A 16,762-nucleotide genomic window follows, 5' to 3' on the forward strand; every position below is an offset into this window, starting at 1 on the left:
TATGTTCACTTCTTATAAAACTTTTTTTGCTATATAAAAGAAAAATATTTTTTACAAAAGACCTAATGTGTATGGCTGTGCCTTTTCTTCTGACATCACTCTCAACCCTTTCTTTTTGGATTGTTATCATGTATTATACATTGTATTGGTAAATATTAATCCACGCGAGCCATTGTTTCCTCACAACCCACTGTACTGTACGCCATGCTCTCTACACTACTCTACTGTGCAGCACTCAACTTTTTGCCACCCAACTGTGCTCTGCGCCAATACACTTTACGCCACGCTACTCTGCATCACTTCACTCTATGCCACTGCACTCTAATACACTCTGCACCACTGAACTCCATGCCACTGCACTTTACCCCACTCTACTCTACACCTCTGCACTTTACCCTGAACAACTCCACTCTACCCTGCACCACTCCACTCTACCCTGCACCACTCCACTCTACTCTACTCTGAAACAATCTACTCTACGCCACTGCACCATTGCAGTCTATGCCATTGCAATCTATGCTGCACCACTCCACTCTACTCTATACCACTCCACACCACTGCACTCTGCGCCACTCTATTCTACGTCAGTGCATTCTATGCCAGTGCACTCTACACCACTTTACTCAAAACCAATACACTCTACGTCACTGCACTCTATGCCAATCTACTCTGCACCACTGTAGAGTGTTTGAGGCTGGGGGCATATGCCAGCAATCCCCTGGCTCTTTCACAGCCCTGGGATTGCTGGGTCTACAGTGTGCATGTAGGATAGGTCAGCTGTAGACAGCTGGCATATCCGAAATGCACACTGGCAGCAGTCACCAGGCTGTTATCGCAGCCCCGCGCTCACCCTCACACACGTCCACATGGGCTGGCACTGCAGCACACGGAATATTGAAATGGCAACGACCATTTTATTATTCTGTGTGTTTACTTGGGACACCTGCTGTTAGTGGGGTGACCCTCCTCTGTGCGTTAGGAGGAACCACCACAGATTCCAGGTGTCATTTTACCACAGATGTCATTTTCCTTCTAGGAAGCTGTCTGTCAAAGGTGCCAGTTCTCTGTCTCAGACTATTTCCCATCACTGTGCAGGTTGCCACTAACACTGGTCATTGAGAAATTCTAGAACATGGACTGGCAATTTGAGTCCTTCTCTTATACTACATTCTCAGACTTGGTTTGTGCATTCCACATAAGCTGAGAGCAGACACACTACTTGTCTTCAAGTGATGGCGCACATGTAGGGAGTTGATGCTGGAAAACTCCACAAGGAGAAACTCACAAAATGAGCATACATAGGAGAGAAGCCGTCCTGTACATCTGACAACTATCAGCATTTTGGGACCAGCACCTCTGGAAAACAAACACAGGTCATGTGGGAGTTGTTGTTCCTATTGGGGCCTGATTCTTCTGCCTGCTTAAACCTTTAGAATTCCACATGGAAGTCCCAGGAAAGAAGAGAAACACTCTAAAGATAGTAATGTAATCCCTACACATTAGATGGAAAAAATGTAATGCAAAAAAAAGCCTAAAGGCAGTCAAAGTCGTGGACAGATTACAGGAAGCTGAGTTCAAGTTCAAATAGAAGATAAAAGGTGGAGTCATCAAACAAGCAACAGAGCAAGCAATGAACTGAAGAACACAGTTGTGATGCTCTGAGCCTCTGATTTTGACTATTTTTAAAGTCTACAGACGAAGTGACTTGAAAGAAAATTACAGGCAGTGAAAATCAACTATATCAAAAGGAGAAGTTAATCAAGCGGATATGAAGGGGGAATGTGAGTCCCCAAAGTAAAAGGAGGTTGTTTAATAATTTCCAGAAAATAAGGAGAGAAAAAAATACTTGTGCCTTTCCTAAGTATAACAGCACATGACGCTGCAGCTCGATGCTATTGGAAAGACTGTCTGTCCAAGTGGAAAGCCCACTTCCTAACTGTAAGGCTGAAGCACTGCCGTCTGTCATGTCTGATAGGCGAGCCCAGCTCCATGTCGGGTGCCTGTGGAGAGGTGATTTAGAGGGCCAGAGAGGTAAGACAAGGGTCTCTGGGCTACAACGCAAGTAAGACAAAATGTGCGCAGGACGGCCTCAACATGCCCACAATAGCCTTCATTTGAGTCCTGAGCAACACCATGTTGTGTAGAACAGTGTCGAAACCGAAAAGGGACAACACCCACCAATGTGTGCAGCTCCAGGGAAACACTGCACAGAGCAAAAGGTGCCTGTGGGAATTTCTCCAGTGAACACTACTGAACAAAGGTCAATGTCAAGCAGGACCTGCTCCGGATTGGCACCCGATCAGCATACCAGTGCGGTGTATCAATCCTCGCCTGTGAGGAGGAAGCTTGACAGGCCCTGTTAAAAGACTAACCCTACACTTCTCATACCCTCCATCAAAACTAATGGAAATACTCCAGGTAGGAAATAAGGTAGGATACAGTCAAAGGTCACTTCTGCACTTCTAAAGGGAGACATGTCTACATCCTTCACCCTCTTCAGTTTCTAATGCAAAATAAAAGCTTCAGGAAAGCTAGCAATACACAATCCTAGATTGGCATGCTATCTACAACCATTATCTTGTGCACTATGGCCCGCATAGATAATTTTTTCACGGAGCAAGTCACCTTGCTACGCTGCTTGAAAGGGAAAGGGCAGGAATGCACCGTATTTAACATTATACGGCGCATTTTTGACTGCTTACTGACAATGCAGGCACCGTTGTGTCATGGGGAAAAGGTGCCTGCATTGTGGGCAGGATTGTTTTTTGTGCAGGAAAGGACACCTTCCTGCACAAAACAATCCTGAGAGGCATTTTCCTCTTTCTACGAATAGAGGAAAAAACAAGGAGATATAAATATATTTCTCCTTGTTACGCCTCACTTTGGGAGGCTTAGCATTTTGATTTAATCCCATGTCTATCACTAGTGATAAATATAGGAATGCACCTAAATCCATGGGTGGATGCATGGGAGCACCCTTGATAAATCTTGAGTAATGCAAGACAGCAAAAATTGCTGCCTTGCGCTACTCTGTCATAGGGAGGCGTTCCACGGGTGTAGCGCCCATTGAATGTCTCCCCTGGGCAGAGTAACGCAAGGCAGCAATTTGTGCTGCCTTGCATTACTCTAGATTTATCAAGCTATGCAGAGCTACACAAGGTGGCCATGCATGACTTGACAAATCTCACTTTGATTTTGCATCACCCTTGCGTGGCACAAGGGCGATGCAAAACCTTGATAAATCTGGCCTTACGTTTTTAGTGGCAGTCCAAGATGGGTTCCATTTAACTACCACATCCATACAGTGCACACCGTCCATTCACGCCTACCACACATGTCAGCTACATACATTCCCTATTCATCTATAAAACACGTAGGAACAGACCGGTCTACATGAGATTAGAGATACAAGGACAATGGTCTACTCTCACTAGAGCAGAGAACAGGAAAAAGCCTTGCTCTATGACTATAATTCCAAAGCAAATGGTCTCACCACTGCCTAGCTCATCTGAACTCTCAAAAGAGCAGTAGTCCCATTTTCTCGGGAAGGAACCCAGGAAGTGCTCCTCAAGACTACAGAGCCCTGCCCTCAGTCACATATTCTATTTGGCTAAAGCAATACTCAGAGCACACGTATGACTGTTGTGTGCTAAGGCCAAAAGAAGTCAAATACATGCCAGAGGGTTGCATTAGGTAATTCAGGGCATAAGTACACATCTGCAAGATCATGCAGAAGATATTCCTTTCCAATATAAATCCTAGTATATTACTTAATTAGTGTTCGTACTAATTTGGGCTTGGTTAAGGGTTACTACCTGCAAACACTCCTGGAGCTTCTTACAGGTCTGGATCTCCCTTCTCGTGTAGACTATGGAAGGGGTTGAGGGGCATCTATGTCTGCTATGCATGACGCATTAGGTGTAACTGCAAGCACCTAGGGCAGTGATACTCAAAGAACGGCCTGGGGACTGCATGCGGCCGCCTGACCTTTACATGCAGCCCGCTGGTCAACTGCATCACTGGGCTGCTGTTTACTCAACTCAGCACTAACATTAAAAAGAAGTTAAATAAACAGGTATGCATTTATTCAATGGTTCACTGAAGTTAGAGAAAGTAAATATCTCAGGTGTCCTGCGCCACTTAAACTTTAAGAACACCTTTATTTTAAATATATCCTGCAGTAAAATTGTAAAAGTATAAAAAGGTCTACTCAAAATTCAAAATGCATATTTCTTTAATACGCAGAACCGTTTCACCTTAGTATATTAGATTAGATCAGTGCATTGAGAAGTATTTTTTAAAAGTGATATTTTTAAAAAATGAACTTAAAAAAACATTCCTTCTTCCATCCTTACAACAATGCAAATAGTGACCTAAGAGGCAAGTCAGTTGTTTTTTACTCTCTTTGGGTGGCCTAGATTGCTATTGTACTTGAACACCATTAGAGTTTATTAAATCAAACCCAGGAGGAGGTTTTGTACAGTGCACATCTTGAAGCTTTTATAGGTGATAATGAAGAACAAAAAGGGAAAGTGAAATAAAACAATAGCCTAGTATCACAAATGTTTTTGTAAAGTAGGTAACCCAGGATGAATCCCAGGTTTTATGGTTTCACTTTGCTTAATTCAACCACTAGATGTATATGCTTGCTTCCCCTACACTCACCTCAGTGCCTCTTCCCCCTTCGGAAACTAAACACCCCAACACCGCCCCACGACCCCTCCCCCCCAACCACCCTGCCGACATCAATGCAGCCCTCTGTCACATCACAGACCAAACTTTTTGGCGCCTGGGAAAGTTTTTGTAAGTACCCATGGCCTAGGGCTACGAGGGGCCTACTGGGCATGACCAAAGTCTTGAAATAGATCACGGTCAAAAGCAAGGTACCACGAGCAGTTACCCAGTATTACGTTATAAAAAGTATGTCTAGTGAGATCATCAACAGCATGTCTACTTTTCACAGCTTATCTAGTGTTAACTAGTTTAGCCATCGAAATGACCATCTTTAAAGCAGAATCCATTGAGTGATATAAGCTTTATTTCGACAGAGATGTCATAAAGCAGAATCTATATAGGACCACTGCAAGGTTAATGGATAAATAAATATTTTCAGGGCCAGAATGTAATTATAAAACCCAAATCCCAAATTACGGGCTCCTCCGTACATGATGAGATGGCCTATAGGGTGTGGACCGAGAAAAGAAATTGTACTTTTCAATAATGGACCTGGTCATTATACCCCTTCAAAACTAGCACAGTCTAACCTGCATGAACCTAGTACTTTAAATGTGAACTGTGGTTCGAATTCTATTAAAAACAAACAAGTGCAGATAACTAATTAAGAAGCCAAAAACGAAAACACATTAACGTCTACATAAAATGAGCTGGAGTGCCTTACCAGCAACTTTTGCCTCACAGAGGAGTGTGGCATATACACCACAAACCGCTCAAGGAAGGTTCTATAGCAGGCTGGCTCATAAAGGCTCCTTGCTAAAAAACACAGAATGATGACTAGGTGGAACTACAAGAAGAGCCTTGTTCCTGTCCAAAGACAGGAGACACTCTTCTCCACAGCTCAGCTGTGCTCCAGTAAATTCAAGTAAACATTGTTTCATGGGTGCTTGTGTGAAATTATTGTGGACAGTTTTGGGTTCCCCAAGGCTAATGAACTGATTTGGAGAAGGAACAGCTGTAGGGTGTAATAAGAAAGGATGGATTTCAGGATATACATTTTTTTTATTGACAGTTTGTTCAATTAAAGATATCAGAGATTATCAATAAATAGGACCTTAAGTGCCAGGAGGAGATAATGCATAAAGAACACCCCAGTTCAAATTGTTCAGGTCGGTAGGATGATGTTGCTGGTTTGGGTAGATGAGCTTTGGGACAGAATCAGTATGGGACACATTCTTTTCAAATTACATTGGCATCAGAAAAAGCTGCATCTAGGCTGTCCCGAAAGTGTATCACGACATGTACATTCATCAGCAAAATGTGATCCCCTTTCTACCACTGGTTTATTTTTCTTCAAAGAAGACTGATCGTTGTATGTTCCCAAGACGGAAGGACCGAGTGCCCAAAAGTAGGGCTATTGGTTTTGAAGTCCAACTAGACCAGCAGTAGATTATTATTTTTATCAAACAGAGCTTTTCTCCCTATTCAAGAGGCAGCGAGGTAGTTAAGTCCATTCAGTAGTGTTAAGTTTGCAGATGTGTCGCTTAGGTCTCCTATGGTGTCGTTTATTTTGGAATGGATAGACCATTATGGTGGTGCGATTACCTTCCCTCATGGAATTTTTCAAAAGTTCTGGGGGGCTGCGGTAGCACCAATGCACTCATTCAGTAACCCTAATAATTTGAGGAATCAGACAGATGTAGGTTAATGTTTTGAACAGTGTGAGACACATATTATTGTGGGACAGCTCTGATGGAAGCACTACAGAAAAACCCTTCCAGCTAAGAGTCTATTCCTACGGAAATACAACACTTTTTAGTCACTTAAGTTAATATTGGCTTGGTGCCCAATGTTATTGGAAATCAGCGGGGGCCAGGATAGTGGTCTCCATCAGGCAGCGTGCCAGGCCTGCGTATCCAAGCAGTAGCTGCTGAGGCGGCCATGCCACCCATCTTATAGGCCAGCTCAATGGGGGTCAAGTTCAAGAAATAACATTTGGGTCAGGTCCCTGTTGACAGCCAGCTCTGCCATTTTCACCCTCACGTTACCCCTACCTTGGTCGCGTGTCATCAGGTACCATGATTAAGAGGCTTTTTCTCTATAGGATTTTATGCCTAGCATGTTCAGCCCCTTGATGTCCTCACGGGTGATTAGCCGCGCTCTACAAATTCACACAACATAACATGCAGTTACCAAAATATATTGCTGGTTTTGACCAAATTAAAATGTCATTTTTGTTTTTGACCCCTTTTTAAATAAATGTGTTTTCTACTCGTTTTGTGCCACGTTACTGTCTGAGTGTGATAGATCTGACTAAAGTATGAGACATAGATTAGGCACTGCACGCCAACCCCCTCGCTCACCGTGTATGAAGCACGGAAGAAAAAGAAACTCTTGAAACTCGCTCTCTAACATTACTAAAAAGCTCCAGGTTTGTTTGGCTTGGAGGCTGCGTGACATTGGAATTCATTTATTTCTCCATTGCTAACATTGGCCCTGACACATCATCCCTAGCAAAACATTTAATTTCCCTCAGTCTGCCTCAGACAGCCCTCTCCCATAACGAATACTGATAGCGTCATGTTTACATCTATCATAACGACAGTGAATGGTGGGTCTGCACAAAGGGCATGTGTGCAAATGGTGCCACCAAGTAAATAACCCATAGGTAAAAAGAATGTGTGTTGAGGACGATCAAATGACTCCCAGGGTAATTCAGAGGAAATACAGGTAAGGTCTAATGTAGAGTTCTCTGAATGGGCTGCCAGGCTTACCAGGGTGTTGATGGTACTACTGAGGTGGTTTAGGAAGAAAGGCACTGAGCTGCAGTGCTTGGTCACGTGGGTGGGGTTTGGTGTCCGAGCCTGAGAGTGGGTTGATCAGCAAGATATATCAGCAAACCACTGGTGGATTAGCAAGCTATACACGCAAGGTTTGGTTGGCAGGGCACAGCACTGCAGTGAGTTGGGGTATGTTCACAGGGCAGGACAATGAGTTAGCATAAGTTCTCAGAGGCTTGTTGGCCATAGCAGCAAGTTGAGGGTAGGTTAGCAGGGTGTGGTAGTGAGTTGATATATAGGTTCGCAGGGCATGGCAGTGAGTTAGGGATGAGTGGGAGAGCATGGCAGAGAGATTGAGGTTTGTTACCAGACACAGCCAGTCAGTCAGTGATAGTACTTTATTTCGATAAATCAATATCATAAAAAGACAAGGTAACAAGATATGTACACTCAAACAAAAAATACAATTAATACCAAATAAATACTTGTCTTATATACATTCAATCATAATATACACATAGATAATACTAAAATAGATACATTCAATAAAATTCAATCCTAAATGTGCATTAAAAAGAGGTCAGTTAAGATAAAATAAACTGTACAAATCGTTTACATAAAATCAGTTAAAAGTCTTTGTTAGAGTGTTCACTAACCATGGGCAAAATACAGTTCAACGCGTTTAGGGACCAAAATTCGGAGTAATGTCGATCGACAGCCTTTTCTTGACTCTGATAGCCCCCACTAAAAAGTTGGCAACATGGAAGGTTATCCTTGGTGTCTGTAATAACTGTAAAAATAGGAGTGCGGGCTTAACCTGTATGAACCCAGCCTCTTTAAGGATTGGAAGCAAGTATTTCCTTCTTAATGCCGTGAAATGGTCACATAACATCAAAAAATGCAAAGTGTTCTGGGTCGAGAAGTTGTCACAGTTACATGGCAGGGCGTTTTCGGGAGAACACCAAGTCGGAAAGTGACCCAAAGATAAATGGATCAGGTTTAGCCGAAAACGGGTTAGGAGAAAGCGATGATAAGGCAGGTTAACGATAGTTAAATATGGTTCCGGGCCAGCATGAGTGCTCAGGATAATGCCCGCCCTTACCATAGGTTTCTCCAATTCTGTTTGTTCCCTGTCTAATCGTAACATATCTCCCATCAGGCCTTTGATCTGGACTAGGTCTTTTGCAGTTATTGTAGACGGGGATAAGTAGAGGTCTGGTCTCCCTATCTTGGAGAGACTGTTTTTGATATAGGCTAGCCACGGTATTTTGCACGCTCTATCTAACTGCATGCAATCTTTTAAGATGGTGTGGTTGAGCGGAATTTCCTGGTTCAGCCAGATCCTCAACCAGGCCAGAACAGGGGCCATTTTAATATGGTCATTGATATGACCCATGCCAAGTTCGGAGTGTACGATGTAAGTGGGAGTTGACTGGGGGACGGAAAGGACTGATCTTAAAAATTTATTTTCAGTGATCTGAATGCTTTTCGTCGAACAATAACCCCAAATGGCACTGCCATATGTTGCGACAGCTAAACTTTTGGCTTCATAAATTTTTAACAGAGTGACTATCGGTCTTGCTCCTAATTTTTTTATAAAGCTCTAGAGGGCGGAAGAAGATCTGGCAAGAGCAATATTTCTATTTTTTATATTCGGCGCCCAGGTGCCTTTCTCGTCAAACGTTATCCCTAAGTATGGAAAGGTGGCTACTCTACAAAGCTCTTGTTTCCCACAGGAGAATGTCTTTGTTGGCCTATTGTTCGTACCCCTGCCCATGATCATGATTTGAGATTTTTTAACGTTGATCTTTAGATCCAGGGAACTCATAAACGCCTCAAAGGCATTCAATAGCCTTTGGAGGCCCACACCAGTACGAGAGAGCAAAACGGCATCATCCGCGTATAGGAAAACTGGAATACCAAGTTCACCTATACATGGATTATCAAGAGTTGCCGCTTTGAGGGAGGGTTCCAAGGCATTTATATAGATTGTGAATAGGAGGGGTGCCAGGATGCAACCCTGCCTCACCCCTCTTTCTGACTTAAAGTGGTTTGTGCAACGCCCTTCCGAGGTTACTCTGACCGCGGCTGTTAGGTTAGAGTGGAGGTCAGCTAGAAGACAAACTAAAGCCCTGTCCAGCCCTATGTTAAGCAGGGTATTCCACAATTTGGAGCGATTAACAAGATCGAAGGCCGACGAGAGGTCCATGAACCCCAGGTACATGAGCCCCTCTCTGGCCCTCGTATATTTTTCGACCAATAGGTGTAAGTTAAGACTTTGATCGATTGTACTCCTTTTGGGTCTAAAACCGTACTGGACATTGGATAGTATCCCTTTCTTAGTTATCCAATCATTGAGCCTAGAAAGGATAACCCTACCCAATACCTTCACCGATGAGTCGATTAAAGATATCGGTCTGTAACAGGATGGATCTTGCCTGTTACCCTTTTTAAAGACTGGTATGATGATCGATTTTTTCCATGAATCCGGAATTTTATCGGTGATAAGAACATTAAAAAAGTTACATAGGATTTTAGACCAAAATTTGGGTGCATGTTTAAAAACGTCCCCTGGAACCCCATCAGGGCCTGGGGCTTTATTCTTCGGGGACAAATCAATTGCCCGTTCCACTTCTACCGGTGCAAAAGTAACAATTTGCTTGTCGGGACTCAGAACCCCTCCTTCCACTACTAAAGGGGCAACAATAATGTCAGTGCCAATGGGATCTGTGTAGATCTCACTAAAGTGTTTAATCCAACCCTCATCGGGGATGTTAGCCTCAAGAGGGGTGTGTGTGTCCTCCGAAAAAAGTGGCTGATTTATAGTGTTCCAAAAAAGGCCACTATTTTTTAATGTTACTGGGTCCAATAGCTGCGCTAAAGCGTTGTCCTTTAGAACCCTCTTTCTCTCTAGAATAGTTTTCTTATATATAGACCTTGCACTCACTATGTCCACACGAATTTTGGGTGTAGCCTTCAGGGCTTTTAATAAGTCCCCATGGGCATTAGAACATTTCTTGTCAAACCATCTTTTTCCCCCGGACACCATCGGGCTAGGTTTTTTCTGGAGACTACGGTCAATTTCTATGCAAATGTTATCAAAGGCTGCTATGACCATATTGCATTCAATTCTATTAGATAAACAAATTGCAACTTCGTCCTCGGTCCTATGCAACACTTCCTTTAAAAAACTTTCAGGAACTATTTTTGCCCATTTCAACCTGCGATTTTGATCTTTTGCCACAAGGTTTGCTCCCCCTCTTCCTTTAGCTGCTTTAAGGGAGAATATGTTGGCAAACAATAACTCTAGAAGAACAGGATTATGGTCACTAAAACTGATACCTCCGTATAATATTTAATAACATTACACAACAAACAAGAAGTCAAAAATATATAGTCTATGATGGTACCCTTGTCGTTTCCTTTAAATGAAGGGGTTCTGTTATTTCCATCCCCACAGGCTGATTCATATAAGTTCCATCTAGCTAGAAAAATTTCTAGAAGTTCACCACGCCTGGTATGCTCTAAATGCACTAGGGAGGAGAAGGGGGGGACATCAGCATCCTGACTAGTACATGATAAAGGGCATGGATGTATGTTAAAATCCCCTAATAATATTAATTCATAAGTATGGACATTAGTACTATAGGCTGACAAAAATTTGTCCAGTACATCTAAATTGTGACTGGTGCAATCATTGGCATTAGAATTATAAAAATTAACAAAGAGAATCTTAGCCTTGTCTTGCGCAGCAAGTTCAACGATCAGACAATTTTCAGAGCCAGATAAACGTTGAGTAAGTATCCCTTTTATGTCTAGTTTAAATAAAGTTAACAGGCCCCCCTTGGGTCGTCCAGCCACGCTACTGATAGCTGGAATGCAGAAGCAGCTATAACCGTCCAAAGAAAAGCTATTCATCAGATCCCATGTCTCTTGGAGCGCAATAATATCAAAGGCTTTAAGTGACGATAGCCATTCCGGGTTCCCCATTTTGTTCTTTATGCCAGCAATATTCCAGGTGGCAATTTTAAGAAATGGAGCTAATGACTCGGGTGGCTTCCTGGTTGCATCAGGGAGTCAATCATTTTCCTCCATTGAGGAGAAAGCGGAGTAACGATTAGAGAGGGGAAAAGTGTGATCCCACTGGCTGTTAGCTGGCTGATGGCCATAAAAATCCCCTTCATTTGAATGCATAGGAACTCTCAGTGACATGTTAATAGGACGGCCAAGCCCTCCCCTAGTAGTGTCATTTCCGTGATGCTCGGGCAATTGGGGCCGTCGCTGCTGAGTGCTGATCAGATGACTATAAAAATATCCAAGAGGTCTAACAGCAACTGAGTTATCCTGGTTCGGTAAAGAGGCGACTCTTAAGAGGACGGTAGCCACATGTTGTGGGTATTTGAAGTTGATTATGATACAGTCCCCTCTTGAGGTTTCCCTTCCAGTCCCAATCCAGCCTACTCTACGAGTGGATATTATATCGTTTGAAAAAGCCAGCGGAAAACCACAATTTTTATTCAGCCAGGCAAGTGATTTATTTTTTAAAGCAACGTGGGTTTCCTGCCTAGAATTCGACATACAGGAGTCAACCTCTGGAACATTGATTAATACCACTGTGTAAGGAACACACTGTGGTGGGAGGTTGACAGCATTGTTTCTCCTGTATTTAGTGAACCTCGGAGCTTCACCCTCGACTAAGTTCATCTGGGTATTCTGAGGGCATTTTTGTACTAAACGTGGTTGTTGTGAGGTAGGTACTGAAACTGATGGGATGGCCACTAGTGGATGTGATGATAAAGTGGGTGGCAAGGCATTTACAGGCCGACATGTCTGACTACTACCCCCAGAGCCCCCAGGACCTCCCTCGCAGGTGTTAACAATGGGGTGAGAGATGGATTCCAATGAGCTATGGCCCAAGGGGCCAGACAAGTCGGGTTGAGGGGTTATCAGAGAAGGGGGCCGGGTCAGGTGGGAATCCAAGAGACCTTTCAGTCTGTTTACCTCTAAAGAGACTAGATCTAACGTCGCCAACAAAGGGCTAAGCAGTGACTCTAGTTTAGACTCTAAAATAGAAGCCAAGAGGTCTATAAGGGCCGGGTGGAGAGTACTCCCCTCAGCTTTGTGAGTGGCCTCTGGGGTATCGTTTAGTGACTCTGATGGAACCCCCCTACTTGGTTGTACTGTGCCTTGTTTTTTGGGCTTTCGGATTACCACCCTCTTTACTGGAGCCTTCCTACAAGCACGCACCCTTCTGTGCGTGGGAGATGGAGATGGAATGTCCTTTGAACAAGATGCGAGACACTGGGAGGAAATTGAGTCATTTAATGTTACATGCTCTTCCATACTTTCAACGTTTGCCAAATCGTTTGTTATATCTATATTGACATCTGCGGTGTTAATGTTATAGCTGCTACTTTCTAGAACAGGAGGTCTAATGTTAGGAGTGGTAGACCTTGTTGGTGACGTTTCTGGGCTCAGTCTGCCAAGAGAGAGTCTCCTGTCTTTGTTAATCTTATTTACCACTTTCACAAGATAATTGTCCATAGTCCTGTTATCACTTGTGGGAGGTAATTTGGTGGACCTGGGCTTCGACATCAAGGCGGGCCACTGTTAAAACTTACAAATAGGTAAAATGACAGGGTCTTCACCTGGTGTCCAGAACTATCATACAATCAGCATACCCTACTACGAACTATATGAACCACAACAACACCACTGATCAATAGGGTGGCTTACTTACAAGTCCCGAACCCAGTAACCTTGGACAGGATCCGTGGCCCGGCCCGGCCTCTTCCGGCCCCGGACGGCCACAGACGGCCCGCCCTCTGCCCGGGCTCCGCCCGGCGCCGCCCGCGCGCGTCCCGCGATGCGGAGGGAGCCTCGTTCTATGTAGCGCCTCCGGGCGCGTTGTCCGGCGGAAGTGGGCGGGGCGGAGGAGAATGCTGGGGCCTGTAGTTCCACCCTACTGCGGCCTCAGGTGGCAGGAGGCGGCGGGGGAAACAAACGGCCAGAAGGATGTGAAAGCTGCTGACAGGTGCCCAAGTTGCCAGGTAGGTGCTGCGCTGTGTCCGCGGTATCAGGTTTCACTGTAAGGACCCCCCGCTCCACCGAGGGAGCCTCGTTCTATGTAGCGCCTCCGGGCGCGTTGTCCGGCGGAAGTGGGCGGGGCGGAGGAGAATGCTGGGGCCTGTAGTTCCACCCTACTGCGGCCTCAGGTGGCAGGTGGCGGCGGGGGAAACAAACGGCCAGAAAGATGTGAAAGCTGCTGACAGGTGCCCAAGTTGCCAGGTAGGTGCTGCGCTGTGTCCGCGGTATCAGGTTTTACTGTAAGGACCCCCCGCTCCACCGAGGGAGCCTCGTTCTATGTAGCGCCTCCGGGCGCGTTGTCCGGCGGAAGTGGGCGGGGCGGAGGAGAATGCTGGGGCCTGTAGTTCCACCCTACTGCGGCCTCAGGTGGCAGGAGGCGGCGGGGGAAACAAACGGCCAGAAGGATGTGAAAGCTGCTGACAGGTGCCCAAGTTGCCAGGGAGGTGCTGCGCTGTGTCCGCGGTATCAGGTTTCACTGTAAGGACCAGACACAGCATTTAGTCACCATGGGTGCGGAGCATGTGAACATAATTGGAGTTTTCAGTGACTAGAAGTGGAGCAATTTATGTTTATGCTGTCAATAGCATGAGAGGTCTCTGCTAATCGGAGCGTGTGTTGAGCATAAACATTCAGGTACTATAAGACATAAAATTTGCACCCCATTTAAGGGTTCCGGAACACAGATAATGGATACAGTGAGATGTGTTGTCATTTATGAACAACTGTGTTCTTTAAATAAATAGGTAACACGTCTGTGTGCTTAAGGGCTTTAATTTAAGAGGAGCCAGAAGAGTACGTGAGTGGTTCTTGAAGACAGTTAAACCAGAGGTATAAGAGCAAATATGTAGGTTTGAGAAACAACCTCATTTCTGGAAATGGGGAAGAGCACAGATCGCATAAACAAAGAAAGAATTAAGGTACACTGCTCTGATGATTAGCATGTGTGCTGGTTGAACAGATGTTTTTTAAGGACAGCTTATTTTGTCATAGAATTATGCATCTTCAACAATTCACTGGGGGTGAGGGTAATTCACATGGGAGCCTGATGTACTAGTCCCATTGGCAAACCAGGGATATGCAATTTGTCATGCAACCTATGTACTAATAGGCCACATCACAAACTGTCCTTTTGCATGGGCCACAAAGCAATCACCCTAATGAATATTAAATATGCAGGTTGCAATTTGCAGCCCCCCCTGTGATTGGCTGCAAAAGCAGGGATGGAGGCCATGAAAGGACCAGCAGAACTGGATTTGCTCTCCCAAATAGGAAACATTCTTAGATCTGGCGTTAGCCACGACCTTTTGATTTTACTGAAATTGTATATATAATATACTTTTTAATAGGAGCTTTGAGCCAGCATTCTACTTCCCTAGGTCTGTTGTTGTGTCAATCACATTTTTCTTTCACCCACTACAGCGCACATCATCATGCAATGTATCACCTCACTGAAGCTGCTGCCTAACTTCTCTCTGAGTAAAGGCGGTCTGTTCTTTCAAAAAGAAGACTTCCTCACACTAAGTTGTTCCCTTCAATGTCGTGTACTACTTTGGCAAAGTGTACTTTATGAGACCCAAAAATATTTTTTTTCCAGCGGTACTATAGGAAGGTGAGTGCAAAACTGTGACGTCAGCACGCCATGACTAGGATTGGGAGAGACACAGTAGCAATTCCGCGTCTCCCCCAGGGTTTAAAAAATAAAAGGATTTTAGGGGGCCCTACCTAGTTAATGGCCGTTCCCCACACCAGGGAAGTAGAGCGTGTGTTGGCCATTGGCCATTGGCACCAAAAGGGTTGAATGTGATAACACTTTTCTGACTCATAAAAGAGCTTTTGCAACCCATTCCAAGTTACAAATAGGAGTAGTTGTGATGGTGCGTCTCCCTCATATTGCGATTTGGAAAGGCATGTATTATTGGTTTGTAACCACAATCAATTCCTGGCCATCGAGCTGGCTTGGTATCTGATTAGCTGCAAACTGTAGAAGATGAACAAATTTCTGTCCCGGTGGTAAAGCTTCCCTTTTTGGAATCATGCTGGTAGCCTCATGGGGGGGCAAGTCCACTTCCTGCCCTGTGGCCCTCCCCACCCTCACTTATGTCTACCCAAAAGGGAATCTTATTTTTGATGCAGGCCTCCAACATTTTTGCATTTGCTAATGCTTGTTTGTCACCGTTTTTACACCCACACTACAAGACAACACGAAAACAACAACAATAAAAGTAATCCAGCCCACAATAACGCAACCATAATACAACTGCATGAAAATATAAGAAACCAACAACAGAATACAGCAAAACAACCCCAACAAAATACATCTCCACAACACAATGAAAAAACAAAACAACACAACAACACAAAAACAATGCACCAGAACCTAATGCAAAACAAAATATCACAATAAGCTAACACAGTAGAAGATAACACAAGAATATACTTTAACTCAACACAGCAAAACACACCACAACAAAACAAAAACACAACTGCATTGTTGTATTCTTGTGTTGGCAAAATAGTATTGTGCTGGAAAATTGTGTTGTCTTGTACTACTGTTGCCTTTTTTGGTGGCGTGGCGTTGTTGCTTTATGATGTTCTTGTATATCAGCTGTAATCCATCTGCTTAAGTATGCGCAGACAATTGTTTTACACAATTTCAGTGCCTCAAAGCCACTTCCATGATACAGTGGTAAAGGTTATTTACATTAAACACAGCTCTGTTACCCACCTAGCAGATATAATCGTTTGTACCAAAGAGTGTTTTGAAATGTGTCCCCATGTCTTAAATTAGTGGTACGAGGAATCATAGGTGTGACTCTTCACAAGTTTTTCCATTCAGTTATATTTATAATCCAGTGGTTCTTTCACTGAATTTTGGAAAATATTTTTATTTTCCGAGTCTTTCAGCCTGCTCCATATACCATGACCCTGAGACATACAGTTTATCCAGAGTCTTACATTAGACTCTATTCACAAACGTTTCTAACTTGTTAATTACTGTATAACTGGCATCAACAAAAACAAAGTCTTAAAATGTTTAGCACGCTTGGTCAAATCAAGAAAATGTCCCATTGTGTTCTTAGATGTTAGAAACGGGGTCTCTAGTTGGCAGTGGTTTGCACCCTATCTAAGAAAGGACCCTCGCTCTAGTCAGGGTAAGTAAGGTACACGCTAAGAATGACCCATGCTCACCCCCTTGGTAGCTTTGCAGGAGCAGTCAGGCT

At 44.1% G+C, this 16,762-nt stretch overlaps 1 protein-coding gene across 1 annotated transcript in view; it reads right to left on the bottom strand.

The window, feature by feature from the left end:
- EGFL6 (EGF like domain multiple 6) overlaps positions 1 to 16,762 on the bottom strand; it is a 439,195-nt gene that overhangs the window by 184,975 nt on the left and 237,458 nt on the right. The window lies entirely within an intron of this gene.

The sequence above is a fragment of the Triturus cristatus genome, chromosome 8 (genome assembly GCF_964204655.1).
Source record: "Triturus cristatus chromosome 8, aTriCri1.1, whole genome shotgun sequence".
Classification (NCBI taxonomy): Eukaryota; Metazoa; Chordata; class Amphibia; order Caudata; family Salamandridae; genus Triturus; species Triturus cristatus.